At 42.4% G+C, this 22,997-nt stretch overlaps 1 protein-coding gene across 5 annotated transcripts in view; it reads right to left on the bottom strand.

Annotated features, from left to right (window-relative positions):
* Positions 1–22,997, bottom strand: part of AHCYL2 (adenosylhomocysteinase like 2) — a 242,444-nt gene that overhangs the window by 180,089 nt on the left and 39,358 nt on the right. For 3 of the 5 annotated variants that reach the window (XM_045028139.1, XM_045028132.1, XM_045028153.1), the window contains exon 1: positions 5,213–5,317. The exons of the other annotated variants lie outside the window; for them this stretch is intronic. The gene's annotated coding sequence lies outside the window, so the exon portion shown is untranslated. Of the gene's footprint in view, positions 1–5,212; positions 5,318–22,997 lie in introns of those variants that run through there. 5 annotated transcript variants of the gene reach the window in all.

Genomic DNA, 22,997 nt, shown 5'->3' with positions numbered 1-22,997 from the left:
AGCACACGCCACCCAGAACATGCAGGCAGATCTAAAGCAAGTACTGGATGAAGCTGTGAAAATAATCCATTTTGTGAAAGGCCGCCATCTGAACGCCTGGCTGTTTTCTCAGCTTTGTGATGAGATGGGCAGTGATTACACGCAACTCCTATTTCACACTGAAGCGCGGTGGCTTTCGCATGGAAAAGTTCTGAATCGCCTGTTTGAGCTGCGAGAAGAACTGCACATATTTTTAGATGAAACTTTTAACCTGTGAGACTGTATACATGACTGGAAATGGCTATGCAAACTAGCATATATTGCAGATGATAATATATGGAGATATACCTCTCTCATAGAACTGGAAGGGTCCTGAAAGGTCATTAAGTCCAGCCCCCTGCCTTCACTAGCAGGATCAAGTACTGATTTTGCCCAAGATCCCTAAGTGGCCCCCTCAACTATTGAACTCACAACCCTGGGTTTAGCAGGCCAATGCTCAACCACTGAGCTATCCCTCCCCCTCTTTGCTCATTTAAACAACATCTATCCATCCTTGCAAGGGAAACTCATATTCCTATTCCATGTTCAAGACAAAGTGAGTGCCATGGTCGCAAAATTGAAACTGTGGCATAAATGTCTTAGTTGTCGTGAACTGGATTCCTTTCCATCTCTTCATGACTTAGTAATAAACTCGACTAACGAACTTGATAGTGATGTATTGCAAACCATGAAGCAGCATTTGGAAAGCTTGCAGAAAGATCTTCGTAAGTATTTCCCTGAACCGGATGGCACCTTTGAATGGATAAGGAACCCTTTTATCATCAATGTTCAAAAATTGCCAAATAACCTCTATGCTTCAGAAGAACAACAGCTCTTGGAGCTGGCTTCACATAGCTTCCTGAAAACAAAATTTGAGCAAAATACACTGACGTCATTTTGGTTGGGGGTTAGCTCTGAATATCCAGCTCTATCGGACAAAGCTGTCAAGTATCTTCTGCCTTTTTCCCACCTCGTATTTGTGCGAGATCAGATTCTCAAAACAAAAAACGAAATTGTCTTATTGACGTGGAGCCCCATCTTCATCTTAAGATCACAAACATTGACCCAGATATCCCCGCGATAGTGTCTGGTCAAAAGCAGTTCCATCTCTCGCACTGAATAGTTTGGTTTGTACTGAAAATTTTTCAATATTGAAATAGTAAGTATTAAAATTAATGCTTTCTTCACTAACCTAACCAAACCAGCATATTTTAATTTCAGAATGATACAAATTCACTATATTATATGTGTGTGTGTGTGTATGTACACACACACACACGCTGTTCTGCCAGACTGTTGATTCGCTTCTATTTTAATTATTTCTAGTATTATTTCTATATGTAACTATTATTTCTACTAAGTTTTGTTTCAACTGTATGTAATATAATTTTGTATTTATTTCTAATAAACATTTAATCCAGAATTAAACTAATTAGGAGTGTGTTATAAAAATGTGGCTCCCCTCCCCGCCCCAAATTATCTTCACCGGAGAAGGGGTACGCCAGTAAGACAAATGTCTCAAAAGGGGTACGCAACTGTTGTAAGTTTGGGAAACACTGCTCCTCAATAACCAGTCAATGGACCAGTGTTGTTCCCTGAGCTCTCCTTGGCACAGTTAGGAAGGCAGCAAGACAATCCCTGGTATCAAAAAGGTTGAGAAACACTGCTCTAGGTTCTTACAAACTGATTGGTCCCAGCACCTTCCCAGGCATTGAAGTTAGGCTTACGGATCTATAATTCCTTGAGTCCTCTTTGTTTCTCCTTTTTAAAGATAGGTACTATGTTTGCCCTTCTCCAGTCCTCTCGGACTTCACCCGTCCTCCATAAATTCTTAAAGAGAATTTCTAATGGTTCCACGATTGGTTCAGCTAGTTTCTTTAAGTATCCCAGAATGAATTTCATCAGGCCTTGCTGATTTGAATACCGCTAACTTATTTAAATATTTTCTTTAACCTGTTCTTTCCTTATTTTGGCTTGCATTTCTTCCCTCTTATTGTTAATATAAATTGTGAGGAGTAACTGGTCACCATTATCCTTTTTAGTGAAGACTAAAACAAAATAGGCATTAAACACTTCAGGCTTCTTGATGTCATCAGTTATCAGCTCTCCTTCCCTGCTAAGCAGAGGACCTACACTTTCCTTTGTCTTGCTCCTAGTATATTTAAACTACTACTTCTTATTGCATTTGACGCCCCTTGCTAGGTGTAACTCATTTTGTGCCTTAGCCTTTCTGATTTTGTCCCTACATGTTTGTGCTCTTCTTTTGTACTCCTCCTTAGCAATGTGTCCATGTTTCCACTTTTTGTAGGATTCCTTTTTGACTTTCAGGTCGTTAACGAGCTTCTAATGGAGCCATATTGGCCTCTTACTATTCTTTCCTTGCATTGAGAGAGTTTGCATTTGTGCCTGTAATAATAATCTCTGAGAAACTGCCAGCTCTCCTCTACTCCTTTTATCATTTTCTTCCCATGGGACCTTAACCAGTTCTCTGAATTTGTTAAAGTCTGCTATTTTAGAAGTACATTGGCCTTATTCTGCTGCTCTCTCTCCTTCCTTTCCTTAGAACTATGACATCACTTCATGATCACTTTCACGCAAACTGCCTTCCATATTCAGATTCACTCCCAATTCCTCCCTGTTGGTCAGAATCAAGTCCAAAACGGCTGTCCCCCCGATTACTTCCTCCACTTTCTGAAACAAGATGTTCTTCGCAATACACTTAAGAACTTATTGGAAATTTTGTTTTGCTCAGAAATCTGCTGCACTAGGTGGCTGCCTAGCTTCCCTATAGCTAAAGTGACCTCTCTAAGTGATCTTTTAGTGGAAAGAAAAGCTCAATTGCTCCTTTTTAAAAAACAAACAAACAAACCTTCAGTCTAGGGAGATTGTAACTCAGTCAAACGAACTCCTGAAGCTAGGGGGTTTATAGTGGAAATGCTGACACTATCACAGACAAGATCAAAGCTGAAAACACTGCTGTAATGAAACCATAAATCTCTTCAAAATACTCCTCTGATGCCCACATCCGCAGAGAGAAGGCCAAAGACTGAAGTTGCCACACCTACAGAGGGAGGCATATTTTCCTTTTTAATTCCTTAATCCATCCTGCTGAAAGTAATGAGGTGGAATGGTATACATCTATATAGCACCAATGTAACTGCCTACATGAGAGGCTGGCATCTTCACACAATTTTTCCTGAAGTCTCTCAGTTCCCAACTAATAAAACTGATTTTAAAAGAATGCAAAGGACATCAACTTGCCCAAGTCATCAGATGGGACAAAGTGCCAAGCAGGAAAGGAAACCTCTACAACTGAAAGGATTGAAATATGTAGTACTTAATTTTGCTCTAATTTTACACTTTATATTTCCTGTTAATCTGTTCTGAATTTCATAGTTCTAATATTGGTAGATAAACATAGTATCATAGACCTTCATACCTCCTGCTTAATTAAATTAGTGATAGAACTTTAGCTGGCTTTTTTTTTTTCCATGTCTCTTGGGGTTGAAGTCCATAAGAGCCTCCATGAGGAGGCTCAGACAACTGCCAGCGAAACTCAATTAAACCCAGATAAATTCTCTTTGTGCTCAGGCCTCACCAAACCCAAATTGACTATTCACTATTGTGTACCAACATAACCCCCAAAATGGTTCTGAGAGTACAAAGTGGAAACAATCCATGAAGAACGAAAATCATGTAGTGTACTCCTGGTTCACAATACTACAAAATACACCCTAAAGACACATGCCTCCCACCCAAACATCAAATTGTTCCTTAAATAAAATATTTCCATTAGGGGAGGGCCAAGTACTTTCCCTCAGTTCAGGGAAAGAATTCTATGTGCTGTGACAAAGTTCCTCCTCTACCTTGGTGGGTCCTGCGCTTATTGGCAGATTTGCTCACCTCAGTGATCTTCCCCTCTGGTGGAACCCACAGTCTGGGTCAACTCCTCCTGTGTCTGATCAGGAGTTGGGAGGTTTGGGGGGAACCCAGGCCTGCCCTCTACTCCAGGTTCCAGCCCAGGACCCTGTGGATTGCAGCTGTCTATAGTGCCTCCTGTAACAGCTGTATGACAGCGACAACTCCCTGGGCTACTTCCCCATGGCCTCCTCCAAACACCTTCTTTATCCTCACCACAGGACCTTCCTCCTGGTGTCTGATAACGCTTGTACTCCTCAGTCCTCCAGCAGCACACCCGCCCACTCTCAGCTCCTTGCACCTCTTGCTCCCAGCTCCTCACACGCCCACCACAAACTGAAGTGAGCTCCTTTTTAAACCCAGGTGCCCTGATTAGCCTGCCTTGATTGGCTGCAGGTGTTCTAATCAGCCTGGCTGCCTTAACTGGTTCTAGCAGGTTCCTGATTACTCTAGTGAAGCCCCTGCTCTGGTCACTCAGGGAACAGAAAACTACTCATCCAGTGACCAGTATATTTGCCCTCGACCAGACTCCTGTACCCACTGGTGTGGGTCTGTCACAGTGCCAAAGCTTGTGAAATCCTGCTACATAGATATCACAGGAGTGTACACTTTATCTCTAATTCCACAGTCCAAATGCATCTAACCCTGCAATAGTTTTGGAAATAGGCATCCTTTGAGATGTGTCTTTGCCAGAGGAAGCTGGTCATTTCAGGACACTGGTAAAGGCTGATTTCCTTGGCAAGTCACAACATGATTCTCTTTCCAAGCATCTCTGCCTTATATTGTAATTTGTCTTGCTCAGACTTTTATGAGTTCCAAAATAAAAGGAAAGGAACAGGAGAGGAGAAGAGAAATGAAGTGTGGTGTCTGTGATATCAAGCTAAGTCAGCTAGAGCAAGTAAAATGTAGCAAGCCAAGTGCTCCCTAGTATCCTGGAAATCAGTGCTGCCCCAGCTCCAAATGAAATATTCCCTTTACTCTTCCCAGTTTAATAAAATTTTAGCTACCCTGAAGGCAGGGCTGCACACAAAGATGGATGCCTCATACTTGATATCAGTACTGTCTGGCAGCATTTTGTGCATCTGAAAAGATTCTATTGGGCAATATGTTCTGGCAACCATGCTAACTGTTTTAGTGGGAATACAAAATATCGCTACAAGTGGCAGAAAATGAGATGTCTTTCCCCCCCTACCCCCACCCCAGTAGAATCCCACCTGATTCTAGTGCAGAGTTCTCTTCTAATTAAAAATTTATTTACATCAAGCTACATTTGTACCTGCACACAGATTACCCAGAGATGGAAGAATCCTGGATGGCTGCTCTTCCATGAGGACTGCAGAACAGTAGCTATGTAAGAGCCATTTATACCTTTGGACCTTACCTACAACAAAACAATTGTTAAGATTATTAATGATCAAAGGTTGGAGGATAATCTAATTAGGTAAAGAACTTTGGAAGTAGGGAAAGAATTTGATTGTTCAATGGCCTGGTGATATGGACTCTTTAAAGGTTTTCTCTGCCAGTTTCACTCTAGCTCAGGTTTGTAGCATGTGAAAGTGGCTACCATTTGATAACTGAACAGTAAACATGTCAAATGATTTAGGTCCAGGTCTCAGTGAGGCATTCACATAATAAGACCTCAAGTACCATTAATTGGCACACTTGTTGGTAGCCTTGGAGAGGCTGAAGACTAACTGGGCCTGGAAATGAACTCCTCTGTCCCACTAGGTTCACCATGCTGAGGTTGAGATAGTGTGAGGGAAGCTTGTACTACCGCTACCACCCTGTTCTGAGGACAAATTTCTGCCTGCAAGGATGTCAAATGCTGCATTAAATTCCATTTATATGTGGCATAAGCTTGACAGGAACCCAGAGCAAAATAAAACCTCCTAACATTAAGAATGAACTTCAGATGCCCCTACTCAGTAGGCCTGAGGCAAAGAAGTCATTACAGATGACTAAGGAGTTCTAAAACTTTTGGATAGCTATGTCAGGTGATGGGAAAACAGACAGTCCTTTAGAGTTTAGATGTTGCTGTCATCTTAAGCGACTTTAGTCATTTCAGTTTTCTCCTTATAACTGAGTGCACACCACAAAACCACCACATGCAATTTGGCACAAAGTTCAAGGGCATATCAGCAGTCACTTGTGGTAAAGCTGGAGCACTAGAAGTTGAAATTGTCCTTTCACAGCTAACAAGCTGCATAGCTTGTCTAAAAACTCAGGCCCAGACATTTCTAGAGAAGAGGCACCATGAAAATACTGACATTTGCTTTAATCAGTAGGATTAGCCTGGGGGCAACGATCTAGCAGGCTAGACCCAGAGTGGAAAAAAGCACGGTACCCAGACAACCCTAGGTCACAGTGGAGCAGAAGGCTGACAGGGTGTCCCAGGGTAACAAAATTTCAACTGTCAGCTCTGGATGAAGTGCAAGTTCATTGTAGTGGATGCACCTTCAAGGGAAAGAACAGTTCAGCTCCTCTCTGCTAGCTTTAAGAGCAAGGAAAGACAGCAGAAAGTATGTGTGTTATGGTAGCGTAGGTAGTCCCCATCAGATTGGGGCCCCTTTGTGCCAAGAAGCGTACCAACATATGAGTCTCCCTGCCCCAAAAAGCTGGGGGGTGGGAAGATAAGGGATGAAGGACAAAGGGAAAGATGCAGAGAATTAAGAGAAAAAGGGGAAACAAACACTAGCATTAAATCAGTTACTGAATAAATCTCCTACACTGCAACCCCCCACCTTCAAGCAGGGGTTACAATTATTTCAAGTCCCTCCATGCCCTTAACAGCTTTTACATTTCTGCAGATTAAAACCAGCAAAGAGCTGTGTGTGAGCAAAACATGAGTGGACAGATTCTTAATTTAAGGTGCAGTTAAGACAAGAAAATGAGTATAAATCATCAAAAGAGGTAAATTGATGCAATTGGTCCATGAAACACCCACTGATCCCATCTGTGCTTTGCACAGGCCAGCTCTGGTAGCTCATTTTCTAAGTTAAAAGTTAAGTAGGGTGAAATACAGCGATTGCATGGGAAAAAAAACAAACCCAGACAGTGCTGCTTAAAAGCATTGTTCCCATTTGGCCTTCTGAATAGACCACATTTGGAAAGACAGAGGAAAAGGGGGAAACTGGGGAAAGGTGACCTTAGTTCTACTTGTGCTGTCATCACATGCAACATTCTACCTATCAGAGTCTATAAAAAGTAGTTTCTCTCCAGTTCCCATACATGAACACCTCTTGCTAGTTAGCTGTGGAGAGATTTTTGTATTCTGGCATTAACTAACTTTTCAGAAGCCCAGAGCAATGATATCTAATTATATATATGCTTCTGGTCACAGCAGTCGGCTGCATTTCCCCCCCACCCTCATGTTCATGACCACAGGAAGGGAATGAATATGCCTTTAGCACATGGCTCTAGCTAGAGCTGGCTGGTCTATTCATGCTACCTGATACAGTCCTACCAGTTTAAATAATTCCTGAATGGCAACATCCCATGCTATCCTGGAACACCTCCAAAATTCTGGCAATGGATCTCAATCCATGCTCTGCAAGACACGACACCCCTCTCCTCCCCCCGCCCCACCCGCTATTCTAGAGCTGGGCTCCCCACAGCTCTGCCAATGCACCTCAGTCCTCACCTCTAGCATGCCTTGAAAAAAATTAGGATAAGTCTCCCATGCCCCTTTCTTTAAAGAGGCAGTACACGAGTTTAAGTCTCAGATACTGGAAACATTACAGATTTTATTACGGTGGTGGCCCGGGTCCCCTGACATTGATCAGGGATCCATTGTAGCAGGTACTGTACAAAAAATAAAAAGATTGCCCTGAAAAACCTTACAACCTGGGACTAAGTAAGCTTACATTTTATAAATTTAAATTAGCGAACTTGGTTTTGTCTGATTTAAGAGGATAAGAGTAGTGCTATTAGATACAATTTCAGTATTCGGCATTCTCTTGCAGAGGTGGATATTTGACAATTTCAATGCATTTCTCAAGAAGAAAACAAACAAAGGATGTTTGAGTGATAAGAGCTTCAACGAAAAACAGGTAGCCAAGATCTTTACTATGACTAATGCAATTTTCACTCTGCATTACAGGATAACTGTTTTAAAAGTAACCATTTTAATGCTTTTTTGCTCTTGCTTTCTCCGTCTCACATATCTGAAATGTGTTCCACTTATAACATTGATTTTTCTCTGCTTGAATATCTTTTAAAATTGATTAAAGACATAAGGAGAGTGGATGACTCAGGGGGCTGGGAATGCAATATGAAGTCTTTCACATCTAGAACACTAGGTCAAAATTAACTAAAGTAGAATGCATCTGGGATTTTTATTTTTTTTTAAGGGGAAGGGGAGGGCAGTGGTGGTTGTCAAATATGGAGTTTTAATTGTGGTATTTCAAAACAGGCATTCACTCTAACATTTTCGGCTCTTAATGCCAAAGTGACTTTGCCTAAAACAAAGTGTCCTGTTTTGTTGTCCTTGCTGAGAAGTGGCCTTTAATGTATTTTGTGGCATGGGTAGTAAACTGGTTTAGAATATAATAAACCCACACTAACGTGAGCAGGGAAGGGTTCTCTAGAAAGACTGGAGACTGAAAGAGCAAATGCCCGTGAATGCCCTCTGCCAGTACTATCATCGTTCCATCTGCTCCCATAGACTACTGGAAGAAGTAACATCTATTTGTCTCAGATCTGTTTTTCCCAGAAAGCTCAGCTCAGATGTAGCACCTGGTTTGAAGGGAGATTTCTGCTTTCTGCTCAGTTTTGCATTTATATTATCTGAAGCATGAGACCATATGATTTGTACAATATCACAGTGACACAGCTAAGATTAGTGTCCCAAGTCTTCCCCATGCAAGTTCTTAAACCATACAGCCTTGTTATATTTGTCCATGCAATAGGACATAAACCAGATCTGATCATTTCTGAACCAATGCAGTGGCAGCAAGCTACTTCATGGGTTTTAGACAGAAGGGAAGAGAGAGAAAACAGAGAAGAGAAATATATCACCATCAAGGAGCCACACTGTGCAATAGTTCAGTGTTTCTCAACGTTTTTGATATAGGGACAGGCTTGCTGGCTTCCTCAACTGTGTCAGGGAGACCTCAGGGACCAGCGCCGGTCCACGAATCAGCCCTTGAGAAACACTGCAATAGCTCTTAGCAGGAAATTCACATGCTCAGGATGCCCAATGATTCATTTATGGTCATCTAAAGCTAACATTTGCTGCAGAGAAACCAGAAAGACATTTCAACTTATTCATATTAAAAACATTAGTCAAGTAAGAAGGCCCACTAAATGAAAAGGAAAGTACAGTATGTTCCTGGTATTTATGGTTACTCACCAGAATCTATACTGTAGTAACCAGATAACTAACTTCCAAACCCGTAAGCCTCCTGTGGTCAATGTACAGGCACCATCCTGCTGTAGTCATCAGACAGCCCGTGAAACCCATAATAAATCTTAAATCAGTTGAGCAAAGAAGTTTATCACATAGCAAATTTCATTTTTAGAAGATCTAAGCTGCCTCAAATAAATTGGTTCCATTTTAAAGTAGCATCAGAAAAATTACAAAAGCAATGAAATTGGAACTTCAGAGCTATCAGAGGTTTACAATAGTTCTCATGCTTGAGTAAATTGGCACTGCTCCCATTAACATCTGCTTTTCATCAATAAAGTGCTTTACAAACATTAATTCACCCTAACAGCCATCTTGTATAGGCAGGTATTATTTTTCATTTTACATACAAGGAAAAGGTACAGAGGGGGTGAATGAATGGCCCAAGAACACAGAGTGTCTCAGAGCTGGGAGAACTCCAGACACCTATACTATCAAACCCTGAGTTTACTTAGCTAAGAGATGCATAGGTACAACAATATCCAGCAACAGTACCATATTATATCAGAACAGAGAACCTGCCACCGCAGATCAGACCAGGCTGGCATCCTGTCTCCAGTGGCCAGTACAAGATAATTCAGAGAAAGGTACTAGGAGAGAGGATGGACTGAACAGGGAGTTAAGGTGCTAGCCTCAGACTTGGGAGACTTAAATTCAATCCCCTGCTCTGCCACCGGCTTCTTGTGTGACCACGGACAAGCCACTTAGGCTCTCTGTGCCTCAGTTTGCCATCTGTAAAATGGGGACACATAACACTTCCCCACCTCAGAGGTGTTGGGCGAGGATAACTACAAAGATTACGGGTGCTGAGATACTACAAGGATGGGGCTATATAAAGTACCTAAAACAGAATCCCCATAATCTGCCCATAAAGATGTTCCTTCCTAACCTCAGTCAGTTAGTGGTTGGTTAATGCCCCAAACTGTAAGAGGGTTCTATTACTTATTTTTCCCCTGTTGCATGTAAGCGTGGATGGTCTCATTATCCACGTATATGTCGTCTAATCCTTTAAATCTTACTAAACTCCCAGACTGAGTGATTTCTGGCACTGCAGTCCATAGATCAATTACCTATAACTGAAATATACTCTATAGATAATAGACCAGAGATTTCTGGCACTGAATTCCACAGAGTAAGCTCCTTGGAGCAGGGACTTTTGTTGTTCTGTTTGTACAGCACCTAGCACGATGGGATCCTGGTCCATGACAAGGGCTCCTAAGCACTCCAGTAATACAAATAACTGTGTAAAATATTTCCTTTCAACACTTTTTAATTTGCCCTTGTGTGTCATCGATGTCCCTTTGTTCTTATGCTATGAGAAAAGATAAATAGGAGCCCTCAATTTATCTTCTGTGCACCGTTTATATTATTTCGTATACCTTTATCACATCCCATCAGCCTTCTTTCTAACCAGAGGAGTCTCAATCTTTTTAATTTCTCATTTAATGGAAATATTCCAGGCCACTTATTTTTGTTGCCCACTTCTGGTTCCCCTTCTATTTCTGGTATTTTTATTTATTTATTTCAAACATGGAATGACTGGGCAACTTAATGAAAACTTGAAAACAATACCGTCAGCCCTTTAGCTCTTCCAACAAAAACAGGAAGGGACAGTTAATTTACAAACTCTGAATACGAAACCTATAAAGTCTACATGCATGGGTGATTCAAAAGTCATAAACTGACCTCAGCCATCCAGCAATGGATGTAACTGGAGAAGCTAAAAGGGAACACATGCAGCACCGTGGGGAAAGTCAGTAGGATCATCTTGATGATGATCACTCTGGGGAAAAAAAAAAACCACCCCAAAACTGGCACTAAAATCACAAGGGTCAAATGAGGAAGCTGGCAAGATCTCATCTTTCCATATTGCATAAGCATGTTTCTGTCCTTTCTAATCTTGTCCCACACACACACACTGCAGCTCACTTACTTCATCCTTCTTCAGAATGCTTTGTGCCAAGATTATTCTCCTCTCAACTCTATGCCTCTGTAATTCCTCCCAAGAGTTTCACACCTATTCTGCAGAAGTTTGCAGGTGGGTCTTTATCCACTTCAAAATGGTGTCCTTTTGAAAAGACACAACATTGGACTAAGCTGCCTAAGCATCCAAGGCACAGTTTATCCGGCTTTCTCATAACAAAGAGCAGTAGCATCCCCTGAATGTGCCACACCATACCAGGCTGGGGGGAAATGGAAAGGCAGGGGAGTCAAGCCTGGATCTCGTGAGAACCATGTCTACTACAGTGTGGGGACAAAGTGAAGCAGCGTTTCACTCACAGTAGGAAGGCTGGTTATTGATTGAGTACATCGTGGCAAAGAGTACTCAATGGCTCAGAGTGGGAATGGTGGGAATCTTCATTTCTATGACACAATGAACTCTCAACAATAGGAGCAAAGCCAGTCTGTGCAGGAGACAGAACCTTCCCTGAGGGTGGTTTGAGACTGTGGCTTCAACTCCCCCGGGAAATAAAGACTGCCACAAATGTCACTACTTTCTGCTCCAAGTGGAAGGTGCACTCCTTTGACCAGCCTTCTCTAATATAAACACACAGCAAAAGGTATATTTAACAACCAACAACAACCCCCCTACCAAAACAAGCCACTGCACACACTTCTCCATCTGGGGAGAGGATGAGAGAACAAACAACCCATTATTTAATGCACTACTGGAAGGTGCTCAAATACTATGGTAATGAGCACAGTATAAAAATCTAGATAAGACAGAATAGGCCAGGGGTATGCAACCTATGGCACACATGCCAAAAGCGGCACATGAGCTGATTTTCGGTGGCACTCACACTGCCTGGGTCCTGGCCACTGGTCTGGGGGGCTCTGCATTTTAATTTACTTTTAAATGAAGCTTCTTAAACATTTTAAAAACCTTATTTGCTTTATATACAACAATAGTTTGGTTATATATTACAGACTTATAGAAAGAGACCTAAAAACGTTAAAACATATTACTGGCATGCAAAACCTTAAATTAGAGTGAATAAATGAAGACTCGGCGCACCACTTCTGAAAGGCTGCCGACCCCTGGAATAGGCTCTCACACCTGAAAGAAGTTTCTTTAAAAAAAAAAAGTATCCTTTAAGCACATTAGCAGGGGAAACAGCTCTATTACAGCCTACGTGCACATAGGCTAATCACCAAAAGGCCTTCCGGGTTCTATTCTCTATATGTGATTGCAAGATCTTTGTCTGATCTTGTTTGCTCTAGTACACAAACAGTGTTAAAAACTAGACTGGCAAAGACAGGACCTTCAGAGACCGAAGTATCACATTTTGTTTCCATTTAGACTGACATTTGTACATGTTCATCTGCTTTTTTCCTCCATCAACATTGGCCTGGAAAGTACAGACTTGCCTTCCAGACACTTCTTTTGAACCCCTTGTATACAGTCACCAGATCTACTTGTGCTTAAAGGCAAATTGCTTTTTGGACTCTGATGTGATTGCTACTTAGCCTCTTTGAAAGCTGCCTGGGCTACTAGAAATCACTATACTTCAACTTCTCTCAATTACAACATAGAATCATAGAATTCAAGATCAGAAGGGACCATTATGATCATCTAGTCTGACCTCCTGCAAGATGCAGGCCACATTAGCCGATCTACCCACTCTTTTAGCAAGCGACCCCTGCCCCATGCTTCGGAGGAAGGCGAAAAACCTCCAGGGACACTGCCAATCTGCCCTGGAGGAAAATTCCTTCCCGACCCCAAATATGGCGGTCAGCTGAACCCCGAGCATGCGGGCAAGACTCTCCAGCCATACCCTCTGAAAGAGGTTAAGAATATCATATTATTGACCCAATTTGACCCAATTAAGTACCAGTTTGGCACTTAATTGACCTATTGACTAAGCCCGTTATCCTATTATACCATCTCCTCCATAAACTTATCTAGCTTAATCTTAAAGTCATGGAGGTCCTTCGCCCCTACTGTTTCCCTCGGTAGGCTGTTCCAGTATTGCACTCCCCTGATGGTTAGAAACCTTCGTCTAATTTCAAGCCTAAATTTCCTGACTGACAATTTATATCCGTTTGTCCTCGTGTCTACATTAGCACTGAGCTGAAATAATTCCTCTCCTTCCCTGGTATTTATCCCTCTGATATATTTAAAGAGTGCAATCATATCTCCCCTTATCCTTCTTTTGGTTAAGGAAAACAAACCGAGCTCCTCAAGTCTCCTGTCATATGACAGGCCTTCCATTCCTCGGATCATTCTAGTGGCCCTTCTTTGTACCCGTTCCAGTTTTAACTCATCCTTCTTAAACATGGGAGACCAAAACTGCACACAATACTCCAAATGAGGTCTCACCAACGCCTTATATAACGGGACTAGCACTTCCTTATCCCTACTAGAAATACCCCGCCTAATGCAACCCAAGACCGCATTAGCTTTTTTAACGGCCACATCACATTGCCTACTCATAGTCATCCTACGATCAACCAGGACTCCCAGGTCCTTCTCCTCCTCCGTTACTTCCAACTGGTGCGTCCCTAGCTTATAACTAAAATTCTTGTTAGTCATCCCTAAATGCATAACCTTACACTTCTCACTATTGAATTTCATCCTGTTACTAATACTCCAGTTTACAAGGTCATCCAAATCTCCCTGGAGGATATCCCGATCCTTCTCCGAATTGGCAATACCTCCCAACTTGGTGTCGTCCGCAAACTTTATCAGCCCACTCCTACTCTTGGTTCCCAGGTCAGCAATAAATAGATTGAATAAAATAGGACCCAAAACCGAACCTTGAGGAACTCCACTGGTAACCCCCCTCCAACCCGACAGTTCCCCTTTCAGTACTACCCTCTGCAGTCTCCCCTTTAACCAACTCCTTATCCACCTCTGGATTTTCATTTCGATCCCCATCTTTTCCAATTTAACCAATAATTCCTCATGCGGTACCGTATCAAACGCCTTACTGAAATCCAGATATATTAGATCCACCGCATTTCCCTTGTCTAAAAAATCTGTTACTTTCTCAAAGAAGGAGATCAGATTGGTTTGGCACGATCTACCTTTCGTAAATCCATGCTGTAATCTATCCCAGTTGTCATCGGCCTCCTGCTCCTTAACCACTCTCTCTTTCAAAATTTTTTCCATTACTTTGCATACTACAGATGTTAAACTAACAGGCCTGTAGTTACCCGGGTCACTTTTTTTCCCCTTCTTGAATATAGGAACTACATTAGCTAATCTCCAGTCCAACGGTACAATCCCCGAATTTAGAGATTTATTAAAAATCATCGCTAACGGGCTAGCAATATCACTCGCCAATTCCCTTAATATTCTAGGATGAAGATTATCCGGGCCCCCCGATTTACTTCCGTTAAGCTGTTCAAGTTTGGCCTCCACCTCAGATACCGTAATGTCTACCCCCATATCTTCATTCCCATCGGTCCCTCTATCACTATTCCTTAGCCCTTCATTAGCCTCATTAAAGACCGTGGCAAAATATTCATTCAGATATTGTGCCATTCCAAGATTATCCCTAATCTCCACTCCGTTTAAAGTTTTAAGCGGTCCCACTTCTTCCTTCTTGGTTTTCTTCCTATTTATATGGCTAAAAAACCTTTTGCTATTGGTTTTAATCCCCTTCGCTAGGTCCATCTCCACCCGTCGCTTTGCCTTTCTCACTGCATCCCTACACCCTCTGACCTCAATAAGGTAGGTTTCTTTGCTGATCCCTCCCATTTTCCACTCCCGGTACGCTTTCTGTTTTTTCTTAATGACCCCTCTAAGACGCTTGGTCATCCAGCTCGGTCTAAAACTGCTACCTACGAGCCGTTTTCCCTTTCTCGGGATACATGCCTCTGACAACTCCTGCAATTTCAACCTGAAGTAACCCCAGGCGTCATCTACCTTTAGATTCCTAAATATGTTGGTCCAGTCCACTTCCCTAACTAGTCGTCTTAATTTAGTAAAGTTAGCCCTTTTGAAATCGTAAACCCTAGTCTCAGATGCAATATTAATTATCCTCTCATTAATTTTGAAACGGATTAGCTCGTGATCACTCGAGCCAAGGTTGTCCCCTACAACTATTTCCTCAACAAGGTCCTCATTACTCACCAAAATCAGATCTAAAATGGCATCCCCCCTCGTCGGTTCAGCAACCACTTGATGTAGGAATTCATCAGCTATCACGTCTAGGAAAAGCTGAGCCCTATTGTTATTACTAGCATTTGTTTCCCAATCTATATCCGGGAAGTTAAAGTCTCCCATGATCAAGCAGTTCCTATTAGTGTTTACCTCCTTAAAAACATTAAAGAGCTCTCTATCCGTCTCCAAGCTAGATCCTGGCGGTCTATAGCACACCCCAATCACTATCCCGGGTGAGGCTCTGGTAGTTTTCTTCCCTAATGTGACCATTGCCCACACAGACTCCGTATTAACCATTGCATTGCTAGTTATTTCATTACATTTCACCTCATTATTGATATACAATGCTACTCCCCCACCTTTACCTTTGCATCGGTCTTTTCTAAACAGCACATACCCTTCCATACCTGTACTCCAGTCATGGCTATCGTTCCACCATGTTTCGGTTATTCCTACGATATCCGGTTTCAATTCTCGGACCAGGAGCTCCAGTTCCTCCATTTTATTACCTAAGCTTCTCGCATTGGTGAACAAACATCCTACCTTTTGCTGTTGGGCTCCTCTCACTCTTCTCACCCCGCTCGGTAGGGACACAGTACTACTAGTATGACCTGTCGATCTAGTATCCGTCCCCCCCTCTTCCTTACACCTAACCGTCCCCCTCTGGCTATATCTGTTGTTATCTTCTTGTTCTCACTCCCAATGTATAAATTTGGCGTGGAGTGCACCAGGGCCTCTCCCAACCGTCTCCCCCCAGTGTCTAGAACATAGAACAGCTTCAGAACATATCCTAACTGATATTTTATAACAGCATTTATTAAAAGTATCTGAATAAGAGTCAATACAATAACGGCCTCTGGTCCCTCACATTACAGTAATGGATGCATTAGAACTGCAGAGTTAAAGTGGGGCTACTTTTTGACTGACTCCTATGAATTTCCCTAAGTCCCAGCTCTGGACGTCAACATTTGCAAAATGCTGCTCTCTGCCATCTTACTAACCTTCATCCTCAAAACATCACCAGTTTCTCACTTCTTTCAGGAGCCAGCTCAAAACTGCCAGATAGATTCGATAAGACTCACCATAGACAGACTCCAGCCTCCATCGACTCCCCACTAGCTTAGTGGCCTTCTTGTTGTCCTTCACACAACCAGGCAACTATTGTTACAATTGTCTTCTCTGCTCCTCCGCGATATAAAACCACTTTTTTGGATTTCCCCAGCACATGAAGTCTCTTTTATTTTAAAAGTCTCATCTTAAAAATTCCCTTGCTCATATCTTTTAGGCCAAGTCTACACTACCACTTAGGTTGCTCAGGGGTGTGAAAAAACACAAACAAAAACAAAAACCCTGAGTGACATAATTTTGGCCGGCATAAGAGCTCATGTGCACAGCGCTATCTCGGTGGCAGAGCTTCTCCCGCCGACATAGCTACCACCACTCATTTAGCTGGTTTTATTATGTCAACGGGAAAGAGCACTCCTGTTGGCACAAAACATCTACATGAGTGATTTCATAGCGGTGCAGCTGCATTATAAGAACATAAGAACGGCTGTACTGGGTCAGACCAAAAGTCTGTCTAGCCCAGTAGCCTGTCTACCAACAGTGGCCAAAGCCAGGTGCCCCAAAGGGAGTGACAGGTAATGATCAAGTGATCTCTCTCCTGCCATCCATCTACACCCTCTGACAAACAGAGGCTAGGGACACCATTCCTTACCCATCCTGGTTAACAGCCATTCATGGACTTAACCTCCATGAATTTATCCAGTTCTCTCTTAAACCCTGTTATAGTCCTAGCCTTCACAACCTCCTCAGGCAAAGAGTTCCACAAGTTGACTGTGCGCTGAGTGAAGAACTTCCTTTTATTTGTTTTAAACCTGCTGCCCATTAATTTCATTTGGTGGGCCTAGTTCTTGTATTATGGGAATAAGTAAATAACTTTTCCTTAGCTACTTTCTCCACATCACTCATCATATGCTCCCTCTATCATATGCCCCCTTAGTCTCCTCTTTTCCAAGCTGAAAAGTCCTAGCCTCTTTAATCTCTCCTCATATGGGACCCATTCCAAACCCCTAATCATTTTAGTTGCCCATCTCTGAACCTTTTCTAATGCCAGTATATCTTTTTTGATATGAGACCACATCTGTACACAGTATTCAAGATGTGGGTGTACCATCTATTTATATAAGGGCAATAAGATATTCTCCATCTTATTCTCTATCCCCTTTTTAATGATTCCTAACATCCTGTTTGCTTTTTTGACCGCCTCTGCACACTGCGTGGACGTCTTCAGAAAACTATCCAGGATGACTCCAAGATCTTTTTCCTGATTTGTTGTAGCTAAATTAGCCCCCATCATATTGTATGTATAATTGGGGTTATTTTTCCCATGTGCATTACTTTACGTTTATCCACATTAAATTTCATTTGCCATTTTGTTGCCCAATCACTTAGTTTTGCGAGATCTTTTTGAAGTTCTTCACAGTTTGCTTTAGTCTTAACTATCTTGAGCAGTTTAGTGTCATTTGTAAACTTTGCCACCTCACTGTTTACCCCTTTCTCCAGATCATTTATGAATAAGTTGAATAGGATTGGTCCTAGGACTGACCCTTGGGGAATACCACTAGTTACCCCTCTCCATTCTGAGAATTTACCATTAATTCCTACCCTTTGTCTCCGGTCTTTTAACCAGTTCTCAATCCATGAAAGGACCTTCCCTTTTATCCCATGACAACTTAATTTACGCAAGAGCCTTTGGTGAGGGACCTTGTCAAAGGCTTTCTGGAAATCCAAGTATACTATGTCCACTGGATCCCCCTTGTCCACATGTTTGTTGACCCCATCAAAGAACTCTAATAGATTAGTAAGACACAATTTCCTTTACAGAAACCATGTTGACTTTTGCCCAACAATTTACGTTCTTCTATGTGTCTGACAATTTTATTCTTTACTATTGTTTCCATTAATTTGCCCAGAACCGATGTTAGACTTACCAGTCTGTAATTGCCAGGATCACCTCTAGAGCCCTTTTTAAATATTTGCATTACATTAGCTATCTTCCAGTCATTGGATACAGAAGCCGATTTAAAGGATAGGTTACAAACCATAGTTAATAGTTCCACAACTTCACATTTGAGTTCTTTCAGAACTCTTGGGTGAATGCCATCTGGTCCTGGTGACTTGTTAATGTTAAGTTTATCAATTAATTCCAAAACCTCCTCTAGTGACATTTCAATCTGTGACAGTTCCTCAGATTTGTCACCTACAAAAGCCGGCTCAGGTTTGGGAATCTCCCTAACATCCTCAGCCATGAAGACTGAAGCAAAGAATCCATTTAGTTTCCCCGCAAGACTTTATCATCTTTAACTGCTCCTTTTGTATCTCGATCATCCAGGGGCCCCACTGGTTGTTTAGCAGGCTTCCTGCTTCTGACGTACTTAAAAGGTAATAACAATGTTTTTTGAGTTTTTGGCTAGCCGTGCTTCAAACTCCTCTTTGGCTTTTCTTATTACATTTTTACACTTAATTTGGCAGTGTTTATGCTCCTTTCTATTTGCCTCACTAGGATTTGACTTCCACTTTTAAAAAGATGCCTTTTTATCTCTCACTGCTTCTTTTACATGGTTGTTAAGCCACGGTGGCTCTTTTTTAGTTCTTTTACGGTGTTTCTTAATTTGGGGGTATACATTTAAGTTAGGCCTCTATTATGGTGCCTTTAAAAGCACCCATGCAGCTTGCAGGGATTTCACTTTAGTCACTGTACCTTTTAATTTCTGTTTAACTAACCCCCTCATTTTTGCATTGTTCCCCTTTTTGAAATTAAATGCCACAGTGTTGGGCTGTTGAAACGTTCTTCCCACTAAAGGGATGTTAACTGTTATTATATTATGGTCACTATTTCCAAGCAGTCCTATTATAGTTACCTCTTGGATCAGCTCCTGCGCTCCACTCAGGACTAAATCGAGAGTTACCTCTCCCCTTGTGGGTTCCCATACCAGCTGCTCCAAGAAGCAGTCATTTAAAGTATCGAGAAATTTTGTCTCCGCATTTCGTCCTGAGGTGACATGTTCCCAGTCAACATGGGGATAACTGAAATCCCCCACTATTATTGAGTTCTTTATTTTGATAGCCTCTCTAATTTCCCTTAGCATTTCATCATCACTATCACTGGCCTGGTCAGGTGGTCGATATAACATTAGGGATCTGTTATTCTTATTGGAGCACGAAATTACTATCCATGGAGATTCTATGGAACATGTGGATTCACTTAAGATTTTTACTTCATTTGATTCTACATTTTCTTTCACATATAGTGCCACTCCCCCCACCGCATAACCTGTTCTGTCCTTCCGATATATTTTGTACCCTAGAATGATTGCGTCCCATTGATTGTCCTTGGTCCACCAGGTCTCTGTGATGCCCACTGGCTCCTCCCCAGCACCACACATAAGTCTATCCAGATGCCTCAAGAAATCCGCAACCTTCGCACCAGGCAGGCAAGTCACCATATGGTTCTCCCGGTCATCATAAACCCAGCTATCTATGTTTGTGATGATCGAATCTCCCATTACTAACACCTGCCTTTTCCTAGTGACTGGAGTTCCCTCCCCCGGAGAGGTAACCTCAGTGCAAGAGGATATCCTAACGCCATCTGGAAGAAGAGTCCCAACTATGGGACCGTTTCCCTCTGCTCCCATTGACTGCTCTGCTTCCCTGGGCCTTTCATCCTCCTCAACAGTGGAGGGACTGTCTGATCGGAGGTGGGACAATTCTACAGTGTCCCGGAAAGCCTCATCAATATACCTCTCTGCCTCCCTTAGCTCCTCCAGTTCCACCACCCTGGCGTCCAAAGCCCGTACGCAGTCTCTGAGGGCCAGGAGCTCCTTGCACCAAATGCACACATACGCTACCGCCCACAGGGCAGGTAATCATACATGCTGCACTCGGTGCAATAAACTCGATAGCCCCCACTCTGCTGCTGGGCTTCTGCGTTCATTGTCTCCTGCAGCTACCTAGTAAATGAAAGGGTTTTGTTTAAATCAAGAAGTTTTGAATGTAGTTTAGTTTACAGGTTTTAAAGAACAGCAAGTGAACCTTGCCCCCTTCCCACTCCCCTTCCGAACTCCCTGGCAAAACTTCCTGTTAGCAGCCCCTGGTCACAAAGCTCCCTGGTGACTTGCTCACTGCTTTATAAAGCCCTGGCCTTCTTGATAGCTCCACCCACTGACTAAGGCTCAGCCAATTAACAGAGGCTTCTAGCTTTCAAACCTTACTTTGAAGCTCACAGCTTCCAACTGCCAGCACACAGTCCTTCAAACAACCAAACAGACAAACACAAGCTCAGCACACAGCAAGTAACCCCCAAACATAAATATGCACTACAGACAGCCACTTACCCCAAGGGTGCTGTATTTGCTCCTCCTTCACCTGGAGAACTCCCTTGCAAAACTCCCTGTTAGCATCGGAAGAGCTGTGCTGGTGTAAGTTCGCTAGTGTAGACATGGCCTTAATTTCACTTCCCCTGCTATTTAAGTTTGTGACTATTTAACTTAAAAGCAGTTAGGGCTACAGTTTATTTTGTGAAGCATCTTTCATACAAAGTTCTATTATGTGAAGTTTTTTCTGATAAAGTTTCATTACTGACCTTCACTCTGTCTGGTCGCCAGAGATCATGTTCTCAGTGGAAGGTTAAAGACAAAATTAACAGAGAAAAGTAATTGTGATTGTGTGTTAAAACATCTACATGTACTATTCAGGGTAATCGTCCTTGCACTTTATGTCCTGGTACACACTACAGAGTTATGTCAATGTAAGGCAGCTTACGTCAACATAATAATATCAGTGTCTACACTACAAAGTTCCCAACACCAACATAACTTGCCTGCTACGTCAACTTAACTCCACCTCCGCGAGAGGTGTAGAGTTTAAGTCAACACAGCTAGGTTGACATAGTGGCAGCACAGACACTGCATTACGTACGTTGACTTTACCAGGCCCAGGAGCTGTCCCACAATGCCCATTGTGACTGCTCTGGTCACTGTTTTCAACTTCACTGCCCAGATCAGTCGCTCTGGGGCAGAGCCGCAGACATGTCGCTTTTACACGGAGCTGCATGTTATCTTCTGCAAGTGTGCCTCTTGCTATGATCTCAGAATGATATTCCCCCCCACTTTTCCCCTGTGCTTTGAACTTTGCAACACCTTCTCAAGAAACCCTGTGCTAGAGTTGCACAGTGGGATAGCTACCCATGGTGCACTGCTCTGTGTCAATATAAGTGCTGCTACTGTGAACATGCTCTGCCAACACAAGGAGCGTAGAGTAGACATACACAACAGACTTAGTTACTGCGGTGACTGTATGTCAACTTAATTTTGTAGTGTAGATACACCCTATTTAATAGATCAAATAGACCTGGCTACCTGAATTCCATTGACAATATTACCCTTCCAGAAGTTTGCTCAAAACAAATTTTTCACTACAAAGATTTAGAAGCAGCAAAGAATCGTGTGGCACCTTATAGACTAACAGACGTTTTGCAGCATGAGCTTTCGTGGGTGAATACCCACTTCTTCAGATGCAACAAGATTTAGAAGACCAACATACAGGTCCTCTAAATAGGATCCATGCTAAAAAATGTCATCTTATCCTGAGTGCCAGAGAAACTCAAGCCAGCAGGAAAAGTACTGAAGAATTGGGGTGGTTGGTGAAAGATAAGACCCAGCAAGGACCACACACCCCAACAGTGTCCCCACAGACCTAGAACCAGGACTTCTAAATTTGAAATCTAGTCAGTTCAGATAATGCACTAATTTTTGTGGTTTTAAAACTCAGATTTCTCTATTTTTAAAATGTTGTTCTCTCCCCTGTGGCTGTGTGAAGGATCCACACAAATAGGGAAGACTGGCTGACAATGCGGGGGAAACAGCCAACTGACTACACAAACAACGGTCATGTGCACAAAGTAAACGAAAAAAGATCTTTCCGATCTTTCATAGTAGTTATAAGCAATTAAGGTGTTACTTGTAACACCATCAACAGGTAAAAAATTCAGACAGAAGTGTGATCTTAAAATATAGCACTACTTCAACCATGTGCAATGCAGTTCAGACTCCTACTAGTTGTGTGTCATAACTTCGGTGTTAAGGTTATTCCAACTCTACTCTTCTGTTCTGCTTCCCCACCTCCCAGTGACATACATACAGAAGAAACAATTGCCACCCACCCCCCACAGAGTTACAGAATTAACAGAAAGCTTCAAAATTGTATGCCCTTCCTTCCATAATAGGGGCAAGATTAGGAGAATTAGACTGAAACATGGGAATTAGTTCAGAGCTTGGACCGCCATTAACTACAACAATGTACAGCTGTATTCCACTAAAGTACATTGAAGATATGCACATGTGCATACAAGAAGTCATGATTTCTCAGAAAAGCTTAGGAGGCTGGCGCGTAATGGAGAGAGATGGATTCGGTACTGCGCTGCAACAGCATCAGATCTCAAGAACAGGACTGTCAGAGAGAACAAAATATCAGAGTCCAAGGAAACAG

Source organism: Mauremys mutica, chromosome 1, assembly GCF_020497125.1.
Source record: "Mauremys mutica isolate MM-2020 ecotype Southern chromosome 1, ASM2049712v1, whole genome shotgun sequence".
NCBI classification, from domain to species: Eukaryota; Metazoa; Chordata; order Testudines; family Geoemydidae; genus Mauremys; species Mauremys mutica.
Note: the sequence above shows the minus strand (reverse complement) of the source record. Positions and strands in the feature narration are given on the sequence as shown.